This window comes from Ursus maritimus, unplaced genomic scaffold, assembly GCF_017311325.1.
Source record: "Ursus maritimus isolate PB19 unplaced genomic scaffold, ASM1731132v1 scaffold_6, whole genome shotgun sequence".
In the NCBI taxonomy this organism is placed as follows: Eukaryota; Metazoa; Chordata; class Mammalia; order Carnivora; family Ursidae; genus Ursus; species Ursus maritimus.
Genome location: NW_024426774.1, coordinates 76,812,020 through 76,823,685, shown reverse-complemented (window position 1 = coordinate 76,823,685; position 11,666 = coordinate 76,812,020). Strand labels below are relative to the sequence as shown.

General features: G+C 42.5%; 1 protein-coding gene across 5 annotated transcripts in view; it reads left to right on the top strand.

The window, feature by feature from the left end:
* Positions 1 to 1,044: 1,044 nt before the first annotated feature.
* Positions 1,045 to 11,666, top strand: part of AFF3 (AF4/FMR2 family member 3) — a 551,602-nt gene continuing 540,980 nt past the window's right edge. For all 5 annotated transcript variants that reach the window (XM_040623579.1, XM_040623576.1, XM_040623578.1 and 2 more), the window contains exon 1: positions 1,045 to 1,181. The gene's annotated coding sequence lies outside the window, so the exon portion shown is untranslated. The remainder of the gene's footprint in view (positions 1,182 to 11,666) is intronic.

The following is an 11,666-nucleotide window of genomic DNA, read 5'->3' as shown; positions in this document are numbered from 1 at the left end:
CTGGAGCAACTTGAGAACAAGGCAGGAAGGATTTCACAGGTTTCATGGAAAGGCAGGAAAGTTAGAGACCAGGGTTTCATTTTGTCTAGTTGAGCCAGAGTACCCGGGGGACATCCTGGGAGAGCAGCAGAGACTTGTGAATATATGGATGTGGGCTTGGGAAGAGTCCACGGAGAACATGAAGCACTAGCCTAAGCATGGAGCCCTAGGGAGGGACAAAAATTAAGATGTTGGCAGAGGAATGGAAGCCTGACAATGAGAGAGATCGCCTGACTCAAACCAAGAGAATATGAAGTCATGGAAGCCAAGAGGGAAGTTCCAGAAGGAAAGACATGGTCCCTGGTGTCAAACACTGCAGGGGGACAGATAAGACAGGAACTGAGAAGGTGTCCATCAGTAAGCTCCTTGGTGATGGAAAGTATTCCAGAGATGAATGGAATAGACTGGAAGGGTATTGGGTAAGAAGCTCTACTGTTGTGGGTTGACTAGTAGATGGAGATGAGTTGGTAGAAACCCTGCAAATAGAGCAGCCTTGGGTCATCTGATTCCTGATCTAGTGCACCTTCTCTCCCCCTGCATCTCTATTCTAGAAAGTTCTAGAAGACTTATTACAGACCACAGGCAGGATAAGGCTTTTGGTTCTGGTCTCCTATGTATGAGCAGTTTGGGAAGCCAGCAGAGTTTCAGACAAGTCAAACAAGCCATTTAAATCAGTGTACTTGATGATAAGAATGTATTTAAGGGATTCCAGAAATGTTCCTGGGATTCTTTTAAGGAGTCTGTACAGAGGTGGGGAGAGGCAGAGCAGTAGAGAACTACACCCTTGGCCTCCATGACCAGCCACATTCTTCTGGTTTATGTCAGGTGGTCCCCCCAGAGTGGAGCCCAGGCTCTTGCTTTCAGCCTTCTGGTAGACCTTGCCCTGCGGTGGGTAACAAGAGGGCAGTTGGGTATCTGGTGGGGAAATGCCATTGGCTGGTTTAGTCACTCGCCTCCACACTTTCACATCCTCTATCAGCACCTGCACACTTTAGTCATGACCACACACACTCTTCCTGTTTATACAGAAAGTGCCATTCAGAAAGCTTGCCAGTGAGATGGGAGCTCCACACACAGCCTCAGAGGAAAGAAGCTGAACGACTTATTTGAGAGGGAAAGAAAAGGAGCCTGTGAATTGAGAGGTAAGATCAAGCTGGAGAGCGTCTGGGTCCTCTGGGCTGCTGTGGGTGGAGAAGAAGTAACCCTTGCTTTGTACCCTTTTTGGGGGGTGCATCAGAGTAGCACCCCTCAGGACTGGGCAGCAGGGAGCATCCCCATTGCATCCCATAGAGATAATTCAGCCTTGGGTGAATGGCTGGATAGACTGAGGAGGCAGACTTGGAACATGATCAGAAAAGGTCACAGAATTCATGTGGGTGCAGCAAGTGAAGGATATACAGCCTTGGTATGGATGTGCTGATACTCTTTGTGATGATAGCTGGGCCTACGGGCCTTACGGACAGTGTGTCTGAACCTGACTTAGGCTGTTAGCTACACCTCCAAAAAAGAGCCTATGACACGGCCAGACTAGACCCCAGTGAATGGTCATAGAGAATGATCTCCCAGAGGCCTAGTCACAGGAAGGAGAGAATATGTGTGTTTTGCCCTAAGGCCACCAATGCTTCTGCATAAATAACTCAGAACAAATGAACTTCTCAACAATAGGGTCTGACAGCCCTATCTCATATTCTTTGGATAGCACATTATGTACTATGCATGCATGTATGCTTGGGTGTGCAGACATCGTGCATCTGTATATGGCACATTCTATGTATATGTACACACATACGTGTGTACACATAGATACACATCTACTGCAAAGTAGCATAGTGACAATATTTTTGAAACCAGAGAACTAATGGTGTGACAAAAGATTTTTTTTCCTAATATGTGAATTGCTTGCTACTCAGACTCTTACAAATGTAAAAGTGAAATCATGTTTAGATAGCAGTGTGTAATCCCTTTTATTCAAAGGGTTGACAATTCTATGAGGTAGAGCCTGTTCAGGCATTCTGCGACCTGATATTACAACTAGAATAGGGTAAACCAACTGCTAACCGATACCCACAACAGCAGAGAAGTGACAGTAAGCTCGTTCCTTGGGTCTTGAGTGTACAACTAAGTATTTTTTTTTAAAACTATGATGTCTGCTTTTCTCAGAAGCATTGCCCCTTAGTGCAAAGTGAGGAAGAGTTCTTTTCTTTACTTAGGTCTGTCAGGGTTTCTCATCTCACTGCTGATGTGAGATTATTACAGTGAAAGTAACAAACACTCCATATGCTAAGGTTTTGGTTTTGTTTCTGCTTACTGTGGTTCTTTTTCTCTGGGCAACACCTGTATTTAGTGTTTAGTTGTGTCATGCATATTTTTTATTTATTTTGCATTTAGAAAGTGGAAAAATATACATTGTTCATTCACTGGATTTCTGGGTTCAAATCTTAACTCTAACACTTGCTGTGACTTTGGGCAAGTCATTCATCATACCTTTCTGCATCAGGGTCCTGGCATCTGTAAAATGGGTACAACAATAATCTCTACGTCTTAAGTAAGGTTTAGCAGAGCTGATACATATAAAGTGCTTAGGAGAGTGCCTGGCACATTGAAAGGGCTCAATAAGTGTTAATGACCATCATTAGTATTCGTATTCGTATTCGTATTCGTATTCATATTCGTATTAGCATTAGTATTAGTATCACCGCCTTTTCCACAATTAAAGTTGCCAGACTTGAAGGAAAATCGTGGGAGAGTGGGAAAGATTGAAGGTGGGATGTGGGGTAGGTAAATGAGTGTATAAGGAGATACAGAGGAGGTCAGAGCAAGGATACCCAAGTGCAAGCCCTGCAAAGGTGTATTGGGGGAGGGGTTGGGAAAGGAGCCAGGGCCAGACCTTCCCATGAGTCCCACTGGTGATTGGAGCAAGCTCCGGAGCTCGGCAGATTTGATGATATGAGTTCATACACCTCTTGTGCGTCCATGTGCACAGCAACCTGGGCAGTAGAAACCTGTAACTGGCATCCAAATGACAGTACATGGCATGGGGTCAGTGTCTGTCACGTGTGTGTACACGTTACATGCCTTTTCATGTTGTTGCATCAGATCCCTTGTGATTGTGCCTATTTTAGAAGATAGCCAATAGCTGGCCCAAGGGTGCAGAGCCAGGTGGGAGCGGGCAGAGCAGGGGGTGGTGGGGGTTGACCATCTCCGACTCCGTGCTCCTAGGGTTGCCTCTACAGTACTAAGTGGTATTGAAATGTGACTGATGAGAAAACCAGGTCCCAGAGAAATCAGAAACAAGTTCAAAGTCATGCTGAGGTTTAACAGTCTAGGGAGGAGCTGGATGCTGGTCTCTGATTTCTAGACCCTTTATTCTACACATCAGCTCAGAGGAAGAACTTTCATCCTTGCATCCTGCCTCCTGAGGTTGACAGCTATGGGACTCCTTGTATAAATCAGCCTCTCCCGCACTTCAGTTTCTTTATCTGTAAAGTGGGTATAATAACATGTCCTACTCAGTGCCCAGGGTTTTAGGAGAGTCCAGGGAGGGTACATTTGCAAAATACGATTCTATTATTTCTTATTCATGTAGGAGAAAAGTGTGGAAACCGACTTTCAGTACAGGCAGTTAAAAGAAAAGGGAAAGGGAAAGTATAAATGATATTGGTTCTTAATGATGCGTCATTAGGTAGGATTTAGCTCATTCTTTCAGATAGCTGTTTTGCTCCCTGGTACTGATGTTCCATAATCTGTTGAATCATTCCCATATATGGAAAATTAATTTATTGCCAATTTTTATAATATTACAAATCAAACTGCAGCGACTGTTTGCCTCCAAATCCTGTAGTACATTCTACTAGTTCTTCTATTTTTTGCAAATCTGATCAGCAAATGGTGTTCTCATTTTTGTTTTCATTGGCTTTTCTTCGATTATCAATGTGTTGTTTCCCAATGTTTTAAAACATAACTGCAAAAAATAAAAACATTATCCCTCATCCAAAAAACAGCCCCAAACCATTCCTTTTAAAGTGAAGTAGCACCATTTTTCTCATGATTAAAATACAAACAGGTGTTTGTGTACAAATATGAACCCATTGAAAAACACCTTGCCAGAGATTCCTCTTTATACCTGTTATTGGTGCTAAAGATGGGGGGGGGGCTATCATGAATACAAGACAACAAGACTCCTGCAATAACTAATAAACATGACAACTTGATTTATTAATGGTCCTCTGCTGTAGTCTGTTGACAGATTTTTCTTTACAGAAAAATTACCATGGTTTAAATCTCTATCATATGGCACTTAATTCAATCGACAATATGTTACCAATTAGATCCTGCTTAAACTACCATCAGCCAGCAGACCACGGAACATGTTAAGTAGGATGACAATCAGACAACTAGTAAAATGCTTTGTGGCAGAGTTCTCAGGCCCAAGGAGCAGTGATGAAACAATGGAAAATGAAGAGAGAAAAGGCTAATCCTGCATTTACTTTTACCCATTCTGAACAAAGAAATTGTTTCAGGTTCTCCTGAAAGCGTCCAAAGGGTTTGGGTTTGAGCTGATTGTCGGATGTGCTGATACTCACTGTCTCTCTTCCACCCTTCCATCCTCTTGCCTCCTTTGGTGATAAATTTGCAAACTGAATGGCATTCTACTCCAAAATCCTCTCTAAGGTGATAATGTAGAACTTCAACTCGGTCATGAGGTCCCATTTAGTCACGTGTTTTAAGACTCCACCTTTCCCCCAAGCACCAGCTGTTGCCTGTGGTAAGAGAATTCTCGCTAAGTGGGATGAGCTGCTTTTCATATTTTCGTCTTGGAATCTGGCTGTATCAGTCAGTGCACTGTTGCAAGAGAGAGAAACCAAATTGAGCTGTGCTAAACAAAAAGGCAATTTTTTGGAACATTTGGGGGGGGGGGTTGCTAACCAGGTATAAAAGAGAGCAGCAAGTGAGGGGGCCTGAAGGCCAAGCAGCCAGAACCAGTAAGAACACCATTAAGAACCACAGTAATGGAAATGTGAACCCAGTCTGCACCATGTAATGTGGCCACCACTGTGACAGATAGGACCTCAGTTGTCCCCACTTTGGGGCATTCTTTATGTAAAATACAGAGTCCCAGAAAGAAGGCAGAGTGCATCTAGGTCACGTGTCTGTCCCCAGGGAAAGGTCGAGTCCATCCATTTGACTTCAGGCCCTACTACCCAAAGCTCTGCACATGAAGACATCCTCAAAAGGAAGAGTGGAGTGGTAATAGGAAGGGGTGGATAGTTGGAAGGTGACAGCAAAAAAATGACAAATGTCTGCCCCATGGTTACTACGCGGCGGCCTCTCAGTGGAGGCTGGTTAGTTATAAGTGGGAGACATCAGCCACTGGTGGTTTGTTTCGATAGATAGGCGTACAAAGAGGGAATTAGGAGACTGAGACACCGCTGCTTCCTGCATTCGCATTTTGGTCACTTTGCATAGATAGATTTGCTTCGCTTCTACAGCATGAGACCAAGGAATTTTCTTAAGAACCTGAGCAATAATATGGAACTTCCTTCCAAATCAAAGTACGAGGTACTGTTTCCTCAGCTCTTACCTATGGTGAGCATTTTATAGTGTTTTTCTGAGTCCTTGCAACAGCCCTGCGAAGTAGATACTCATAGAGAGAGAATAGAGGCTCTCTAAGGTTAAGTGACTTGCCCAAGTGCATACAGTTAGAGGTGAGGTTCAAACCGCGGCTTCCCAACTCTGAAACCTTCTACACCAGCCAGCCTTAAGGTGATCCTGCAGGCTGCACAGCAGCAACACACGTGGCATTATTAGAATAAAACCCCTTTTCCTCCAGGACGCCACTGTGTGTGTGTCTGAGTGTGTGCACATGAACACACGTGTGTGCTAGAGGGTACACATAACCAGGAAGAATGCTGAGAGGAAAGTTAGGGGCTCAGAGGAAAAACATCCCATATGTTATAACTTTGCCTAGGCTGTCCCTGTTTCTAAATACCGTGACAATATTTTTTGAAGCAAAGATCAAAGGACATATGGTCTGACTCATGGGTTAACAAAGGGAAAATATTTGAAATTGGAAATATCTGGGACAATTTGAGATGTGTGGCTACAGTCATTCTCAGAGCACCTGGAAATCATGGAGTTCTTTTGAAACACTTTGAAATACTGGCATATTAAATCCCATTCTCCAAACGAGGAATAATTTTATCAGCAGAAATTAGGACAGCCTTATACATTGGCTGTTTGATTCCATAGCTGTGAAATTTCATGCCTATGAAAGTAACAAAGGTGTGAAATCTGTTTGCATCACCTGTAAAATCATTAGAAATAATAAGAGAATTCTTCATACAAAAATAAATAGATTTCTTAGAGCAAAAATAGCCAGTAAGAAAATATAATGAGAAAAAGGGGCTATAATTCACAAAAGCCACTGCAATTTAAATACCTAGAAAAGAACTTAAGAGGAAACACATGAGACTATATGAAAAAAAAATCTACTTAGGTTTGTGAAACATATAAATGAAAGCACATAATGTGTGGAGACTAGATAAGCAGACTCAGTATAACTCTCACCAAACTAATTTGTATGCCAAAAATATGTAAAATAAAATTTCCAGTGCATTTGGGGAACAAAAGGACTTGATAAAATTCCAGTCTAAAATTCTGATGAATTTTAGATTGGAATAACCAGGATATTCTTGGAGGGAAAAAAAGAAGAAAGGAGGGGCAGGCATGATGCTTGCCTTGTGGAATATGAAAGTTTCAGTGGTCATGTGGTTCCAGAAGGATGCACAGATCAATGGGAGAGAAGAGAAAGTTCGCACACACATACACTCACACATATGCAAATTTGGTATATGATAAATATATTGAATCAGTAATATCAAGAATGAGGACGGTAATATCGAGAATGGTCAGTCCTCATTTGACTGGATTCTGTGGCCGATCTGACACGGTTATTCTCTCCTTCCTTAACAAAGGAACCTCCCCCTCCGCCTCCAGAACATCATTCTCTTACTTCTTTTCCTATCTCACTGGCCAACTTCCTCACTCCTTCGCCGCCTCCTTTTTGGGTTCCTTCTCCAACTCTTCCACATCTCTAGATGGTGGCATGCCCAGGTCTCAGTCCTCCAACTTCTCTGCTCTGTCTGCATTCACTCCCCGGCCATTGGGTCTGACATGACCGTGGAAACACCAACAATGCCCAGACTTCCTTCTCCCAGCCCTGACCTGTCTTCTGACTAGACACCTGACTGCCCAACAACACTCAGCATCTCTACTTGAATGTATATTCAGCCTCATAATCTTAACATGTCCAAAATAGAATTCCTGATTTCCCTGCCTCCAACCCTTCTCCTCCTGCAGTTTCCTTTCATGTCACTAAAAGCCTCCTCTGTTCTTCCTTCTCTCAGGCCAGCACCTCAAAGCCATCCTTCATGCCTTTCTTTCACAACACACATCTAATCCATCAGCAAATCCCGTCCATGTGTCCTTTGAAATATATCCAGAACTGAATCACTTCTCACCTCTTTCGCCTCTACCGCTCTGGTCTCTTACCTGTTCTGCCTACTGGTTTCCTTTCCACACTCTCCCTTCTTCCCTCTGTTCTAAGTACAGATCCAGAGGAATTCTTATAGAACAAGTCAAATCATGTAACGGCTCAAGCCCCTCTAAGAGCCTCCTTCCTCACTGTTCTAGTTCTCTATTGCTGCATGACCAACTATCCCAAAACATGGTAATTTAAGACAGCATTTCAATTTTGCTCAAGATACCATGGATCAGGAATTGGAGCATGTAGGTGTTGGCCAGGCTGGAGAATCCCCTGCCGCTTCTTCACCCACGTGCCCGGTGCCTTGTGGCTCCTTGGCCTCTCTGTCTCTTCATGTGCCATCTCATCTTCCAGGGCTCCCCATGTGGCTTGAGCTTCTCACAGAATGGTGGTTGTGTTTTTTTCCATTGTGATTGTCTTCTAAGAGGCAGGAAGAAGAAGCTACCGCACCAGTTAGAGGTTACTGCCCAAACTGTTACAGCATCTCTTTTGCCATATTTTATCAGCCAAACCAGTTACCAGGCCTGCCCAGAGACAAAGAGGTTGAAGGTACAGCAATGCCATATTGCAGACAAGCCCACAGGATGTGGCTGTGGCCATCTTTGGGAAATGTAATCAGCTATGCTCATTCAGTGCCAAAATCCAAAGTGCTTACCATAACCAATCAGGTCCTACATGATCTGACTCTGGCCACCCCTCTGACTTCTTCTAGTACCATCTCCCCTGATTTGTGGTACTACTTCAGCTAGAGTGGTCTCTTTGTCATTCTTGGAACACACCAAGTATAATCTGACCTCACGGCCCAGGACCTACTGTTCCCTCTGCTTGAAATGCCCTTCCCAGGATACCTAGGTCACCTCTCACTTCCTTCAGGTCTCTACCCTAATATCACCATTTCAGAGAGAACTTCCTTGACCACTCTGTGTAAAATAGCCATTCCAGCCCCCTCCTTGTCCACAGCATTTAGCACCACCTAAAATACTTCATGTTTAGTTGCCCCTTTTGCATCTCCCTGTTATAATACAGTGTATCCCCAGGACCTAGAAAAATGCCTGCTTATCATAGGTTCTGGGTAAGGATTTGTTGACTAAATATATAATTAGAAAAGTAACTTTCCAGTAATCAACACTAGGACACTGTCTAATTGTTGGGGGTGATTGGGAGTAGAGTAAAATTAGATGCATACTAAATTAGAATGAGTTCTAGGAAGATTTTAATGTAGTATAATAAAGCTTGACAATTACTAGAGAAAATTTAGGTAAAGATTTAATAATCTAGGTGTGAGAAAGGTTTTTGTAAGTCTGATACTAAATAAATGAACTGTAAATAAAAATAAGGATAGATTTGACTCTGTCAAAAACACCACACACACAGAAAATGAACAGCAAACTTGGAAAAATACTTCGATATGTAATGTGTGCATGCTATCATTAATAGATACAAAGCTCTGTCAAATAAACTCAGAAAAGAAAAAATATATATAAATGACTAATAAGCATTTGGGAAGAAAAATTCCACCAGCTGTGTGGTGGCGGGCAAGCTACTCAGTTCCATCAAAATGGATGCCATGTGGCTTCAGTGAGCAAATATCTGTACCTTTCTTAGAATAGCACTTGGCGTATAGTAGGTGCTTAATAACCACTGGCTTTCGTATTACTATGATCTCCTAATGCCATGTGTGACGCGGAGATGGAACTTCTAAGTGTTTATTAATTATTTCAGTCCTTCGTTCCCTGGGGTGCACCTGGCAGATCACGTCAGAGGCAGCACCCGGCTTTCTTCCCCCCTTGCCTCATAAATATAATGAAGAGAAGGTGAGGTAGAAACCCTGTAATTCTTGAGAAATCTGTTTTAAAAGGCAGCCTCTCCCAAGAAAACTGCATTTATATCATATCAGTAATACTGACCTGAAAACCATACTCATTTGAGTAGTTAACGGCCGAGAAAGCACCGTGTCATGCACTGAACCAACACTTACACTGTTTGGTAAAATAATAATAATAATAATAATAATAATAATAATAATTAATAATCAAGTGTGTCTGTGGAGTCTGAGGTTCACAGGAGTAGTGGGCTGTCCTTCTCCTAAAGATATTGGGAATGTTGGGGAACTGGAATGTTGAGTCCATCTTTTTGTTTCTCAAATGGCATATTTACAGTCTGAGGTCAGAGAAGCTCTGGGCAGAAAATGTTGCCATGGAATTTCTGGCTATTAATTTTATGACTCTGTTATTCAATCTTCATTGTTGTCTGGACTGCAATTATATTTTTGTGCTTTAGGAGATGCTCAACAATCTTTGTTTAGAAATAAAGAGTGAGCAGTTAACCTTCCTGACTGGTAAATGCCCTTCTGTTGACTCAACTGAGATCTTTGAGGATTGACAATGCCTCAGCTGGGTTGTCCTGTGAGACAGCCCAGTGATCTTGTCTTCCCAAACTGCATGAAATGATTTTGCTTACAAACCTTCTGAAAGAACCCCCAAAAACTTCGTACTTCAAGACTTCCTGGAAATCAGTATTTGAAACTGTCTCTTAAAAAACAAAAAGCCTTTATTTCAGGACAATGAACATTCTAAGGGCTGTAGTAAGATTGTTGCAGGCAATGACCCACATAGGGGCACACTGCCGAGTGTGTGAATAGGAACTAAGATTCAGCCCACCCTCCATTCGACCAGAGGAAGGAATGTTTTTTCTCTAGTTCTCACAAAGGTAACAGCATCTCACTAAGCCCTGTGCCTACCCCTTGGAGTGGATGTCACTTATGCATGTACACAGGACAGGCCTGGGTGAGAGGAGTGTCCTATGTGGTAGAAATCTGTGGTGCAGGGGAGGCAGGAATGGAGAGATGACATGGAGCCGTGCCCACAGAGCAGTCTTGGGCAAATCAGTTTTAGAAAGGATGACATCCACAAACAAAAGCTAGTCGTAGAGTTCATTAACCCTGACTATCATTCAGTTTCTAGAAACTTCTAGAAAGTTCTTCGCATACCGTACCCAAGTTTGGAGACTTCTGTGTTAATCATTATGTTTTACATGCCGCGTGCCCTTAACTAATAGAGAGCCTACTGAAAGTGTGACATATGCAATATGCCTCCCTTAGAACAAGGATTCCTGCCAGTGACACTTGGCCATGACACACCTCTTTCTCATGGGCAGTGTAACTTGTATGGGGCAGAACCACATAGAGGCCATGTGTTAGAGCTCAGCTCCAATCCCAGCTGTGCCTCCCAGTATAAATGAACATTAACGATCCGTCATCCAACACTTCCTATGCACTGGGCACTAGGAGATCTGTAACTGTGGGCAAATTACTTTCCTCTCTGAGTCTCAGTTTACTCTTCAGTTCAAATAGGGATAATAATACATCTGGGTTGTTGCGAGGATTTAATGAGGTTGTATGCAATGCATTCAGAATAGCCGGAACATATAGAGCACTCAGTAAAAAGCAGCTATTTTTTTTCTTATTTAGACAGTGGACCCGTATCAACTTTAACGTACCTATTGCTTGAAGAACAAGTAAATTAGACATGTTGGGAAGAGGGTTAATTCCTGAGATTGGTGGAACATTTTGTGAATAACAATAGTAATTTTCTAAATGGCTCTGAGCAACTTGGAAAAGAGCATGCATGTAGCACAGGCCCTGGTGGTTTCCTGGAGAGTAAATTGCCCATTGGAATGGCCTGACCATTACTTGCTCATAATGTGGGTTGTTTTATATATATACTTAGTTATAGCACATTTGCCAGGAAAACTACTAGGCTGATGTTTTTGCCTAAGTAGCCAATCTTTTTTTTTGTCTTGAATAAAGTGTCAAATAACTGTATATGATTTAGATTTTATGTTCAGCTGATTATTTACATCAGGAAGCATCAATATAGAGTAATTGGCAAGTGGGTACACATTCAAATGATATGATGATATCTCTGCTGCATTTTCCTATGATTCTGGGGAGAAAATCATTAGGGATTCTTGTTTCAGAATCTCATCAAAATAGATCCTTTGGTTTAGTTAAGTGGTTGCTGCTGTGAAGTTTGTCAATGGTGGGACTGTAGCTGAAATCAGGGACACTCTGACCCATTAGCTA